The sequence below is a fragment of the Triturus cristatus genome, chromosome 9 (genome assembly GCF_964204655.1).
Source record: "Triturus cristatus chromosome 9, aTriCri1.1, whole genome shotgun sequence".
NCBI lineage: Eukaryota > Metazoa > Chordata > Amphibia > Caudata > Salamandridae > Triturus > Triturus cristatus.
In genome coordinates, this window is record NC_140592.1 from 437,909,700 (window position 1) to 437,923,670 (window position 13,971).

Genomic DNA, 13,971 nt, shown 5'->3' on the forward strand with positions numbered 1-13,971 from the left:
TTTTTTTACAAAATCCAAGACTTCACAGAACCCATGATCTTTCTCCATTGCAATCAACCAATCTTTGCACTGAACAACTCCTAAAGACGCTAAAACATCCTCCACCGTGGCTACAACACATTCAACCTCATCTGAATCTACATCCTCAAATTGCGACTGTGTAGGCATTCTAGTCAGACAATCAGCCCATGAAATATGCCCACCAGAAATGTATTTGATGACAAAGTCAAACTCTTGCAGGTGGGACAAAAGTCTAACCAATCTGGCAGGCACTTTGCCAGTACTATTACCTTTAAGTAAATGCACAAGTGGGTTATGAACTTATGATCCATGTACATTTCAAAACTTGTTCCCCATAAGAATATTAAAAACATTTCAACTGTCCAACAACAGGCATGAGCTTTTCTTTCTGTTGTGCTGTAGTGTGATTCGGCTTGCTTCAAACCTCTAGAAGTTAAGTCAACAGTACTTTCTTTGCCAGAGACCCACTGAGATAAAACGGCACCTAACCCATACTGACTGGTGTCCACAGTAACGAATCAGATTTTTCCAGCTGAGTATGGTGAAAGAGCTGGAGACTTAATAATCAACATTTTTATCTCTTCAAATGATTCATTAGCCACGTTCTCCCAATTAAATGTCACACCTTTTTGAGAAGATTACGAGGGTGCTGTACAACTGGAGCATATCCACAAACAAATTTAGAGTAGTGTTCACTCTTTCCCAGGTAGGACTTCAAGCCATCTTTATCCTTAGGAGGAGTGACTTCAGAAATGGCCTGAATTAGCAAAAATGTGGGTTTGATACCAGAAGGAGTGATGCCATGACCCAAATAATCCAATGCAGTGCTTGTAAATTGGCATTTCTTACGCTTAAGAGTAATTCTTACCTCTCTAAGAACATTTAAAACTGTCTCCAAAATAACTTTATGTTCACACACCTATTTAGAAAATATCAGAATGTTGTCCTGATATGCTTAAACACCATCCACCCTTGCTAAAATGTCGTCCATAAGTTTCTGAAATATGCTTGCCACTGAAGCTCATCTGAAAGATAATCTAAGAAATGTATAGGCCCCAAATAATGTCATAAACGTGCTAAGGTCACATGAGTCTGGTGCCTAGGGAATCCGGTGGTAGGCTGACCTTAAGTTTAACAGAGTGAAAACTTTTGCAGAGCCAATATTAGACAACAAGTCCTGAATTTTTGGGAGGGGATTACAGTCAATAATTATATTTATCTAAGGCTGCGCACATCGGCACACAAGCGTATGTCCCTAGCTTTCTTTTGGACTATAACAATGGGGCTGACCCATTCTGAAGTGTCTGTGGTTGTTATAACCCCTTCAGTGACCAATTTATCTAATTGGAATTTGAGGTCCTTTCATGGGTTAGTGAGAATGACATCCTCTCCCATTACCAAGCAGGTTTTAGACCTAATATAAGTACTATCGATCAGGTCTTTAGACTCCTCCTTCTATACTGGAAGGTGGTCTTGATTGGCAGGGATAACCTCCATCTGGCGTTTATATATCTAAAGACCGCCTTCGACCTAGTCCCTCGGGATCGCTTATGGCAGGTCTTGAGGGACCTGGGTCTGTCTTCCCCTGTCCTTGACCTCTTGGTTCGGTTACACGAAGGGAACTATGCCCAGGTGAGGTGGGGTACCCAGGCCCAGAAGACTGCAAAGATCCCTGTAAACAGGGGAGTTCGGCAGGGCTGTGTGCTGGCTCCCACCCTTTTTTCCTTGTTTGTAAATGGAGTGGTGAAGTTTTTACAAGATGTCCCTGCTGACGCCACATTGGTGGGTGATCGAGTCCCTACTCTATTATTCGCAGATGATACCGTGCTAATCTCCAAAACCCCAGTAGGTTTGCAAAAACTCCTGGATAGGTTTAATTTGTTTTGTACCCAGAGAGGCCTGAGCATTAACACTCTAAAAACCAAGCTTCTCTCTTTTAACTCACGAAACCTATCTAATGTTGTTTTTAGGCTTGATGGTGTTTCTCTCGAGATTGTCAAAACATTCGACTATCTCGGCATAAGAATCTCCGATAGATTGAGTTGGAGACCCCATATAGACAAAATGCTGTTAAGCCACAAACGGGTAGCGGGAACAATAAGCAAAGAACATCGCACCTCACATAGTAGACCAATCGCTCCCACGCTGGCAATTTATCAGGCCAAAGCTGTAGGTTCCGCATTGTATGGAGCCGAACTCTGGGGTTTCGACAATCTCGAGGACATCTCCAGGTCTGAAAACAAGTTTATGAGAGCGCTGGTTTCACTCGAAGGGATAGCTGGACTCATTTACTGCGGCGCCTTGTATTTTACCAGCGCTTAAGCGAGCTTGGTTCAGGAATTTATTAGCGTTTTTAAACTAGCACCCAATTTTGGTATTTTAGTTAGCTTACTTTGATATTTTCCCCTGTTTTTAACTGTACTTACTGCCCACACTCTTGCACTATATTCTGTGCCCCCACCGCTGCTTTAGCGGGCTGAAACGGTAGATCTCTTCGTGTTCGCCGCCATCTTGGAGAGTATCTGGAGAAGTATCGTGGCGCCATCGCGCTCAGCGCTCTAGTGCTCAGGTGGAGGTGAGGGGAGTCACTACTTAAGACGAGCATTTGATCATTGTGTCCGAAGGGATAGCTGGACTCATTTTCAACGGCGCCTTGTATTCTGCCAGCACTTAAGCGAGCTTGGTTCAGGAATTTATTAGCGTTTTTAAACTAGCACCCAATTTTGGTATTTTAGTTAGCTTACTTTGATATTTTCCCCTGTTTTTAACTGTACTTACTGCCCACACTCTTGCACTATAATCTGTGCCCCCACCGCTGCTTTAGCGGGCTGAAACGGTAGATCTCTTCATGTTCGCCGCCATATTGGAGAGTATCTGGAGAAGTCTTGTGGCGCCATCGCGCTGAGCGCTCTAGTGCTCAGGCGGAGGTGAGGGGAGTTACTACTTAAACCTCCCATTTGGTCACGCAGCGGTGACGCGCAGCGGTAGGGCCTGACTCGTGCCTGAGTCGGGCCAGAGTCTTGCCCGTCTGCGCTCGTCAGCGCTAAGGAGGCGCGGAGGCGGGAGACCTTGCATGAGTTAAGATCCACTGCACACCACTACAGGTATGTCCTCTGCACCCGTACCGTCATGTACTGTACCTCACTCAGACTGCCATAAGGTTTTACATCCTGACAACCAGCCTGTCCCCGTCTGCTGTGAGCAAGATATCGTTGTGTCATCTCCGGATTCTACTACCAAGATACCTTCTATTTTTCTGGTATTGCGAGGTGGCCTCATTAATGCCCGCTCGCTTTGTAAAAATGCCCAGAACATACATGATCTTATTATTGACAATGAGCTCGACTGGCTCCTGATTACAGAAACTTGGCTTAAGCCTTAGTGGAATCCTGACTTAGCTATAGCCCTCCCGCAAAACATTTCCATCCAGCGTCTGGATAGAATCGAACAACGGGGAGGGGGCCTTGCTATCATGTATCGTAGCTCTTTAAAATGCTCTTCCTATGAATTGGTTGATATTAAGGGAGCGGAAGCACTAGCCTTTTCCTTGGGTATCCATGACTCATTCACTTTCTCGGGTGCACTTATTTATCGCCCTCCAGGTCCCCCGAGGGAGTTTCTGGAAACTGTGGGAGAAGTATTAAGTGATTTAGCGCTCAGATTTTCCAACTTTACTATACTGGGCGACTTAAACCTACACCTTGACTCTCCCAAAGCTCCAGGAGTCGATTGCTTTATGGATATCATTAATATATTTGGATTTACTCTTCTGACCCATCAACATACACACTTAGGAGGCCATTTACTGGACTGCATCTGCTCCAACTCCACTAGGCTTGCAGTTAAACCTTCTTGTCCTCAGATTTGGTCCGATCATTTTTTCATTCCGTTTCATATCTCATTAAATCATAAAATTTTGGTTACCATTAATAATAATACCATAACACCTAATTTGATTTGCAAACCAAACTGGAAGAAATTACCTAGTAGATCTGATGTGATGGACGCTCTTGTAACTAGCATTCCGGTGTTAACAGGTAACACCTCTGCAGACAATCAAAATCTCTGTGACTGGATAACCACGGCAGGTCACCAATTAGGCCCCACCAGCTTTAAGAATCCTATTTCTACTAAAACTAAAAGGCCCCCTGGTTCTCACCGGTTTTGAGATTAGAATTGGGAAAACTAAGAATACTGGAACGACGGTGGCGCAGGCATTATGAGGTCACTGCTCGCGATACCTATAAACGGGCGAGAAGAAAGTACCATGCAGGCATAAAGTCAGCCAAAAAAGCCTACTATCTACAGGCCATTGCTATGGCAGATCAAGAGCAAAAAGAAATCTTTAAGATAGTTAAGGACTTTATGAATCCTTCTGTCCTTTTGCAGGAGATCCCGCCATCTCAAAATCTCTGCAATTAAATATCAGACTATTTTGAGAGTAAAATTCTCGATATTGTGAGGACTTTTCCCCCAGTGTCCCCCATTCTAGGAGATCTCGAAAGAATGGAGAGGGTGAAGTCCCCAACTTGCATGGATACATTTGTTCCTGTCTCCCTCGAAGATTCCTTTAAAGCTATTCTTGCTAGCAAATCCGGATCCCCCTTTGATCCATGCCCCCCTTTGGTCCTACAGACCCTAGTAGTAGCAATTAATCCCATTATCAATGGTATCATCAATTCCTCCCTAGCTACGGCAGATGTCCCCAACGACTGGAAGCTTGCTGCTGTCAAGCCGCTCCAGAAAAAGGCACTTGCCGATCCAACCACCCGTTCCAACTTACGCCCGATCTCCCTGCTCCCGGTGATGTCCAAACTGACAGAGAAGTTCGTGAATAACCAACTCACGAGCTTCCTGGAAGTAAATAATATTCTACATCCAAATCAGTCAGGGTTCCGGTCAAATCATTCTACCGAGTCTGCCCTGCTGTTTACAGAGACCCTTCGTATGGCCATTGACCAGGGAAAGAAGGCTGTCTTAATTCTACTCGACCTGTCGGCAGCCTTTGATACGGTCTCACATAACATCTTAGTGGACCGTTTGGCTGACGCAGGAGTGGATGGGGTGGTTCTGGCTTGGCTTAGAAATTTCCTTAGAGACAGACGCCAAATTACAGCGCTGGGTCACTATCAATCTGAAGCCAAGGTCCTCTGCTCCGGAGTGGTAACTCTTAAAACATTTAATTTAAAAAGGAACAAAATGAGGGGGTTCATTTTGCCATAGAAAGTATGATTAGTGCTGCAGAAAGAAAAATTAGGGCACATTTTGAGTGACTTCTCAAATCCTCTTCTATTTCATTAAAACATTCTGACATGCAGACTGAAACATGCACTTTCAATACCAGCAGCAGACTTCCCTGGTGAGCAGTAGCTTTACTACAGTGATCTAATAAGCAACTAGAGTGCTAACATTCTGAATTTATGGCAAATGTGTTACACATCTGAATGCCTTCTTGATGGAACCAAACTAAAAAACTGAAAGTATTTCCTACTGAGGAGACTGCAGTAAATGAGGAAATTTGTAAACTTCATAACAAATAAATCTCCCAAGATGGCCACCAGAGACAAAAGAGCCCAAATGTAGCCCAAATATCACCGAGATGTAGCCCAAGTATAGCCCAATGACAGAATGTCCCAAAGTGTTCTAACAAACAACTAGAGCGCTAACAGTCTTACTTATGACAAAAGTATGGCACACCTGAAGCCATCTTGATTGGAATAAAGTGGTAACACTTAAAACATTTAATTTACAATGGAACAAAATGAGGGCGTTCATTTTCCCATAGAAATTATGAATAGTTCTGCAGAAAGAAAAATTAGGGCACATTTTGACTTGTCAAATTCTCTTCTATTTCATAAAAATATTCTGACATGCAGACTGAAACATACACTTTTAATACCAGCAGCAGACTTCCGTGGTGAGCAGTAGCTTTACTACAGTGATCTAATGAGCAAGTGGAGTGCTAACATTTAGAGTTTATGGCAAATGTGTGACATATCTGAATACCTTCTTGGTGGAATCAAAGTAAAAAACTGAAAGCATTTCCTACTGAGGAGACTGCAGTAAATGAGGAAATTAGGAAACTTCATAACAAATAAATCTCCCAAGATGGCCACCAGAGACAAAAGAGCCCAAATGCAGCACAAATATCACCCAGATGTAGCCCACATGTAGCCCAATGACAGAAGTGTGCAAAACACTTATTTTTTGTGTATTTGCAGTTTTATATAGTGCAGACTTGTCAGGTATTGGAGTGCTTTACATGAGCATTGGTTACATCACACAAGATCAAATTCATTCTGGTTGTAGACATGGGGAGATTAAGTGATTTGACCAGAATCACAGAATGTTGAGCTGAAGCAGAAACTCCAACCTGGTTCCCCAGTTGCAAAGTCTGCAGCTCTGGAAGTAACACCACATCCTCTCCCCTAGGTGCAACATTTAATCAAGTGGTCAACTGGATAAAAAAACATAAAGATTACATTTTAGTTTTTTAGAGCACTAACCATAATTTTGATGCAAATAAGACCCTCTCATATATGTAATTTCTAAAGGAAATACTCTAGGTATTACAGTTTTGATTACATCAAGATGACGTCAGGCGTTTCACACTTTTGTAATAAATATAGAATGTTAGCAATCTAGTTGTTCATTGGGATACTGTTGAGAGGCAGAGGCCAGGGGCACGGACTCTGAAAATTGAAGGCAGGTAGGAGAGTGCAGAGGCAACAAATTGACCACACTGGGCAGGTAGGAAGGGCAGTGGCTGCACAACAGACTATGGAGGGCAGTGGAAAGGGGGGCAGGGGCAACAAACCAACAATAAAGGACATTCAAGAGAGGCTGTGGCAATATAATAGACCATTGTGGGCAGAAGGAAGAGGCAGTGGTAGTACAACCATACATGCCAACAGACCCGTTTCAGCCAGGAAACGTCCAATGTTTTTAAGCTCAAATGGGCTTTACTTGATCTGTCTCCTGTCTACAATCTCCTCTTTTTTAATGTAACTCAAAGGGGAAAATCAATACCCCAGTTTTTTTTCAAAATCTCCCTCTTACCAAGTTCAAAATGTTTGCAAGTATGGTACATTGGATCATGGTAGGCAGGAGGAATTGGGGTAGGGACATGGACTCGGATAACAGAGGACAGGAGGGACATGGAGAGGTGCACCAAACTGACCCTACAGGGCAGGCATCAGGGAGTGCAGCACAACAATCCATGGAAAGCAATAGGGAGGGGACAGGACCATGCACATGGACAACAGAGAACAGAGGGGAAAGAGGCAATGGTAGCTAGCTGACCATAATGGACAGACAGGAGAGAAAGCTGCAGCATAACAGACCATAAAGGGCAGGAGGGACGGATCAGGGGCATTACAATGGAACAGGCAAGCCAGGAGGGAGGGAATAGGGGTCTGCACATGGAAAAAGAGGGCTGGGTAAGGGGGCAGGGCAGGAGCAGTAAGATGACCATGGAGGTCAGGCAGTATGGGCACTAGAAACAAGACACACCATGGAGAGCAACAATGAGACTATGATGTCATACACACAGACCATGGAGGGAAGGTGGGAGGGGGCAGGGGCAGCTAGCTGACCACACAGGGAAGGTGGGAGGGGCCATGGCAGCACAGAAGACCATGCATGGCAAGCAGGAGGGTTAGTGGTAGCACAATGGCTATGATGGGCAAGAAGGAGGGTGCAGGGGCATGCACAAAGGACCATGGAGGATAGAAGGGAGGGTCAGGACCCGGGCACAGACAAGAGAGTTCAGGGGAAGGGGCCTCACAACAGACCGCACGGGGCAGGCAGGAGGAGCAGTTGCAGCACAACAGACCAGGGAGGGCAGAAGGGTGTGGCAGTAAAATGGACCATGGAGGACAGGAGGAAGGAGATAGGGGCATGGCATGTGGACAGGCAGGGTGGAGGTGGCAGGGACAGGTTACAGTCATCTGACAATGCTAGGCAGGTGGGAGGGAAGTGGCAGCTCAACAGAACACTCAGAGTAGATAGGAGTGGCAGGTCCATGGGATGGAGCAGGGGCATGCACAAAGACATCGGATGGCAGGGGGAAGGAAAAGAGGGGCAGCAAGCTAAGCACAGAGGCTAAGCAGGAGGTCAATGATGGGCCATAGAATTGGGCAATGGAGGGCAGGAGGAGTGGACTGGTACATCATGCTAAATGGAGGGCAGTGGCAGCATATCAGACCATGCATGGCAGGAGGGAGGAGGCTAGTCCATGGATTCAGATAGCAGAGGATAGGGAGGAGGTGGATGGGGCAGCAAGCTAACTGTTCAGAGAAGGTGGGTATTAGGAACTTTATTGTTTTTAAAATGTGTGTCTGTGCGAACTACTTAAAATATGAACAAGTATGCAGCATAATCTCACTTTTATTCAGGAAGAAGAGGACGTTTGTGACTGTGACTCCGGGCTCACTTGGCAGAAACACCCCCTGACTCTCCACCCCCCATCGCAAAATGTAATGTCCGTGAAAAGGGTAGGTGGGCGCAGTGTTATATAGAACATAGTCCTGAGAGCACGATTGAAAATGAAAACTAGATATAGTATATGGTATAAACTATGCACCAAAAAGTGTGATATAAGATGAACCAGGGCGTGAAATATAATATGCAATACATTGTGCGCAATGACAGATTCATTGGAGAGCGCGTGATAGCACAGGCACTAGCTCGTGCTATGCGATATGCACCTTGGAGTGTAATATGCACAGGGCAGTGTTGTGGAACCTAACTAGTCTCTAAAATTGTAATATAAAATATGTGCTGGGGAGTGTAACGTTGCATATGCACTGTGACAAAGATATGGATCCCAGATTGTAATATGTATGGCATACCGCTGTGCGTTATAACATAGGCATCGAGGAAGGCACGTTAGGTGGGGCAATATAACCTGTGCGAAGGCAAATGTGGCACGACATATTCACAGGGTGGTGTTACAGTGCACATGGGCTAGAGAGTGTCATAGCATACGCACTAGCTGGTGGAATACAACACAGAGGTGTTAGGCACTCGGCGGGCACTGGTGGGTGTAACACAGCATTGGGCTCAGCCAGGAGCACACTGTGACTCTCAAGTGAGGTTTGTCTCCTTTCCAGAGAGTAAAATAAAAAGTATTACACATCCGGCGGTGGATGTGTGTTTTATTAACCGTGAGGGGGGTTTCTTGCATAGTTTGGTCGAATTTTTGTGGAATCCCCTTTGAATGGCTTGGTGTGCGTGTATATTAAATGTGCCCGTCAATAGCTACCCATGTTTGTATAAATAAACAACAAGGGTGTCTACTTGGAGAGTACCCACCGGCGGGGGCGCCGGGATTAGGCACTGTAGGGCGTCAGACACGTCAGAGCTTCACTAGCGGTGTAAATACATTCCATGTGGATTCATTCTATGCATAGTTGCCTTTTAATGATTATCACGCAAATCGTCATGCGGATAGGTTCATACGGTTTGTCCAGCATGTCCTAAGTGTTTCTAAAAATATATATATTTTTAAAATAATAAAAAACAAAGGGAATTTCATTGGTTTTTTATGAGTGAAATATCCAGCTAACTATAACATGTGTGAAACCTATGGTTTTTAAAGTGCATATATATATATATATATATATATTCACAGAAAAAAACATAGGTTTCACACACGTTATAGTTAGGAATTAGCATTTAAAAAACCTTGCAAATTCAATGAAAAAAACATAGGTTTCCCAAATGTTATAGTTAGCTGGACATTTCGCTTGTAAAAAACCATTGAAATTCCCCCGTTATAGTTAGTTCAGCTAACTATAACTCGCGCACCCGCAATCCACTGCTGATGACGTCTCATATTACATCACTCATGACATGGTCAGTGACATCACTCATGACATCACTAATGTATCTTACTGCAGACTAGTGACTAAATTGTGTGAATGTCTGTATCTGTCTGTTGGTGTATAAGTGGCTGCATGCTTTTGTGAATAGCCATATGAGTGTCTATATGGGTTATTGATTGGTTGTCTGAGTATCTGTATGTGAGGCTGAATGTTAGTGTGGGTAGGCTGTGTGTGACTCTGTGCATAGATGTGTGAGTGGGTGATTCTATGGGTGCATGGTTTTAAGAGTGCATCTGTGATCGACTGTACGGTTGAGCGAGTGTATGTATGGGTGTGTTAGGGATTGAATGTATATCTCAGTGGTACATTTGTGACTAACTACATATGTGAAAGGCAGTATATATGTGTGTAAGAGTATATAAGTGGCTAGATGTGAGAATGTGGGATTGTGACAGTGACTGTATGGATGAGTGTGTGCTTTTCTCAATGATTCTAATAGAGCATAAAAATGTGATACTATTTTTGTGAGCAAGGGAACTTGAGTGTGTATAACTGCATAGGTGAGTAAATGGCAGTGTGATTATTTGTATGAATGACTAGGTGTGAGAGTACCTCTATGGATGATTGGGAGTGTGTGAGTGTCTATATAGGTGTGTGTATAAATTCATATGATACTTTTTTATGGAGTGACTGTAACTATGAGTGACTTTACAGGTGAGTGTGTGGAGGTGTATGAAGACCTAAAAGTTATCATGTGGGTATGCAGTTATTGGTATTGCATTATTTATGGATATGAGAATTGAACTCTGTAATTTTGAGTTGGTATATCAAAAGTTTAATAAGGGTGTGAGAAGATGTTGTAATTTATCACATTGTTGACGTCATTAGTGATGTCATCAGTGATGTCATTTTAGATGTTATCAGTGATGTCATGAGTGATGTCACTGACCATGTCATGAGTGATGTAATATGTGACGTCATCAGCAGTGGATTTCGGGCGCGCGAGTTATAGTTAGCTGAACTAACTATAACGGTGGAATTTCAATGGTTTTTTACGAGTGAAATGTCCAGCTAACTATAACGTGTGTGAAACCTATGGTTTTTTCAGTGAATTTGCAAGGTTTTTTAAATGCTAATTCCTAACTATAATGTGTGTGAAACCTATGGTTTTTTCAGTGAATTTCAAAGGTTTTTTAAATGCTAATTTTAGAATTTTGTAATATATTTTTTATATATTTCTTTTACAAAAATGTACCTATGTATACATTTATAGATTATCTGTATCCTTTAATTTGGTGTGGCTCATTTTTTTTTACTTTGAATTTGGATAAAGTTGAACAGCATAGTTAATATCTTCTATTAACTTATGTACACTTTAATTCATTTTTTTTTTCTCTAAATTTTTAGGGTGCATGCACAGAGCGCGCACCTAGTACGCATGCGTACGTTTTTCATGTACGCATGCGTACGTTATCTACGTACGCATACATACGTTTTAGTGCGCGCTCGGAGCGCGCACCTAGTACGCATGCGTACATTTTTTGTGTACGCATGCGTACGTTATCTAAGTACGGATACGTACGTTTTAGTATGCGCTCGCAGCGCTCACCCAGTACGCATGCGTACGTACGTGGTGTGTGCATGCATACGTTCTCCACGTACGCTTGCGTGCCTTGTACGTGCTCCACGCACTACACTCGCGCATACGTGCAGAGTACGCGCGCAGACGTTCGCGCAAGCACGCGTGCTGCATATGCGCGCTACGTACGCGCATAATACTTATGTGCATGCGCGCGTACACGTTCGCGCATGCGTAATTGCACCGGGCGCGCTCTGAGCTTGCTCCGTGTGCGCACCTCGAGTTATGTGATTAATAAAACAACACTTTTAATTGGTTTTCATTACTTTCAGTTTCAGATTGTTTCTACACCACACCCAATCTCCTCATGGCAAGTCATGTGATCAAGAAACATCACTTTTCATTGGTTCAAAGTACTTTCAGTTCCAGATTCTTCCAAAACCACACCCACTCCCCTCATTGTTAGTTCTGATTCCCTTGGAGAAGGAGCTACTCTGTTTTTGTGAGACAATGGCAGAGCACCAGCCATCTTCTGAGAGTGAACAGGACACTCTTGAGAGACAGAGGCAGAGGAAGCAGAAAGACTCCTTTATATGGCAGTTTTTCACTTTTCCTGAGGGACAAAAGAAGGTGAATGCACCAAAAGTCACCTGCATACTTTGTCAGAGGACCTTATCACGTGGGAATGCTAATAAGAAGTACTCTTTTAGTATTCACACAATGTTGAGGCACGTTGAAAAAATGCATCCTGTGACTTTTCGTCAAGCTTCTGGGGCAAACCCTCCACCTGCTCAGCCGACGACATCTGCAGCAGCTCAGCCGAGCACATCTTCGGCAGCTCAGCCGAGCACTTCTTCTGCGATGGTGCCTTCACCTTCTTACACACCTCTGGATATTCGTCCTTGTTTTGAGAGGATGTCTACACGGTGCATGGATTGTGGTACTCTTATTACTATGGGTGAGAGCAGTGTTGATCTCATTCAGAGAAAATTTGAGCAGCACTCTTGCACTAGGCCATAGTTTTGTTATTTTTTTTTTCGTTTTTCTCTTCCTCCTACATTAACTCAAGGGCTCTTTTTAGAGCCACCTAAAATCTAAACACAAAAACTTGTTTTTTGAATCTATTTGTCAATTTTTTTGGGGGGGTGCACGCACCCTGCGCGCACCCAATGATGTTTTTTTAAAAAAATATTCATTTTTTTCAACTTTAGTAAATCTTCAGGGACTCCCTGACAAAGAGAGGGGAGTGGCAAAGTAATTAAAAAAGAGATGGTGTACATTTGACAGATGAAGGGAAGAGAGTCTTCCTATTAAACTTTAAACTCTGCATCAGTACTTACGTATAGGTACCCTAAACCTATCAAAAAAGATAATAGCTCATTTTAGAGCCAACCACCATCAAAACATTTAAATTTTTTTTTTTTTTTTTTAAAAGAGCATGAGGATTAGAAAATGGGGATAAGGGAAAATGAGAAATGGAGAGTGAGGAGATGGAGGGATTAAGGAAACTGCACTGAGAGAAAGGGAGTCAGGATGTCAATGAGTAAAACAGATTGAAGGAGATTGAAGGAAAGATTGCAAAAAGGAGAAGGAGTGTGAGGTACATACAGAAGGAAGAGAAGTAGGAGAATAGGAGTGACTATGGGGAAAGGATAGTAACAGTTAGGCAAGGTGATGGAGAGAGAATGATGGACAAGGTTAAAAAATTAACATAGATTGAAAATGAGTGATGCAGAGAGGAGGAGTGGTAGAAACAAAGGGGCAGATTTTTTACAAACGTACGCAACATTGTGCAGGAAGTCATAATGCTGCGCAATGCTGCGTTACTTTCTAAGCACAGAGATGCAATATATTTAAAAGAAAATGTCGCATCTCTATGCTTCCCTTGCACTGGCGCCAAAACTGCAGCCATACGCCGACGCAGGCTCCCTTGCACCATGGTGCAAGGATGCCTGTGTGGTGGGGAAACTGTTCTTGTGCAGGATGGGACACCTTCCTCCCAAAAAAACAATCACAAGAGGCTTTTTCCTCTTTCAATACATGCTGTAGCATGCAGCACGCACTGAAAGAGGAAAAAATGAAGAGAAATGAAAACATTTCTCCTTGTTGTGCTTCGCTATGCCACCTCTAGGGTGGCGTAGTATTCACACACAAGTTCAGACTTATGATTTCTCGCAAATCAGGAGATTGGTGTAGTTCTTTAAGTGTTGTGTGGGAATACAAACAACAACACCCATAGAATACCCCTTCAACACACAGTGCTGCATTTGAATTGGCTGTATTTACAAGGAGAGGAAAAGACACACAGTGTGGCTTATCCTCTCCTGGTAAATATGGAGGAGCACCCTGCGCCACTAGTACGTCAAGAAAAGTGACGTAGTAGTGGCGCAGGTGGCTTGTAAATCTGCCCCAGAGATGTTAAGGAAATTAAGGGTAAAACAGACAAACAGAGAGTGACAGATACAGAGACAGAGAGCAAACAACTGAGAAGGAGTAAGGCAGTGAAAAAGACTAAGACATATGGATACAGAGAAAGAAACATGG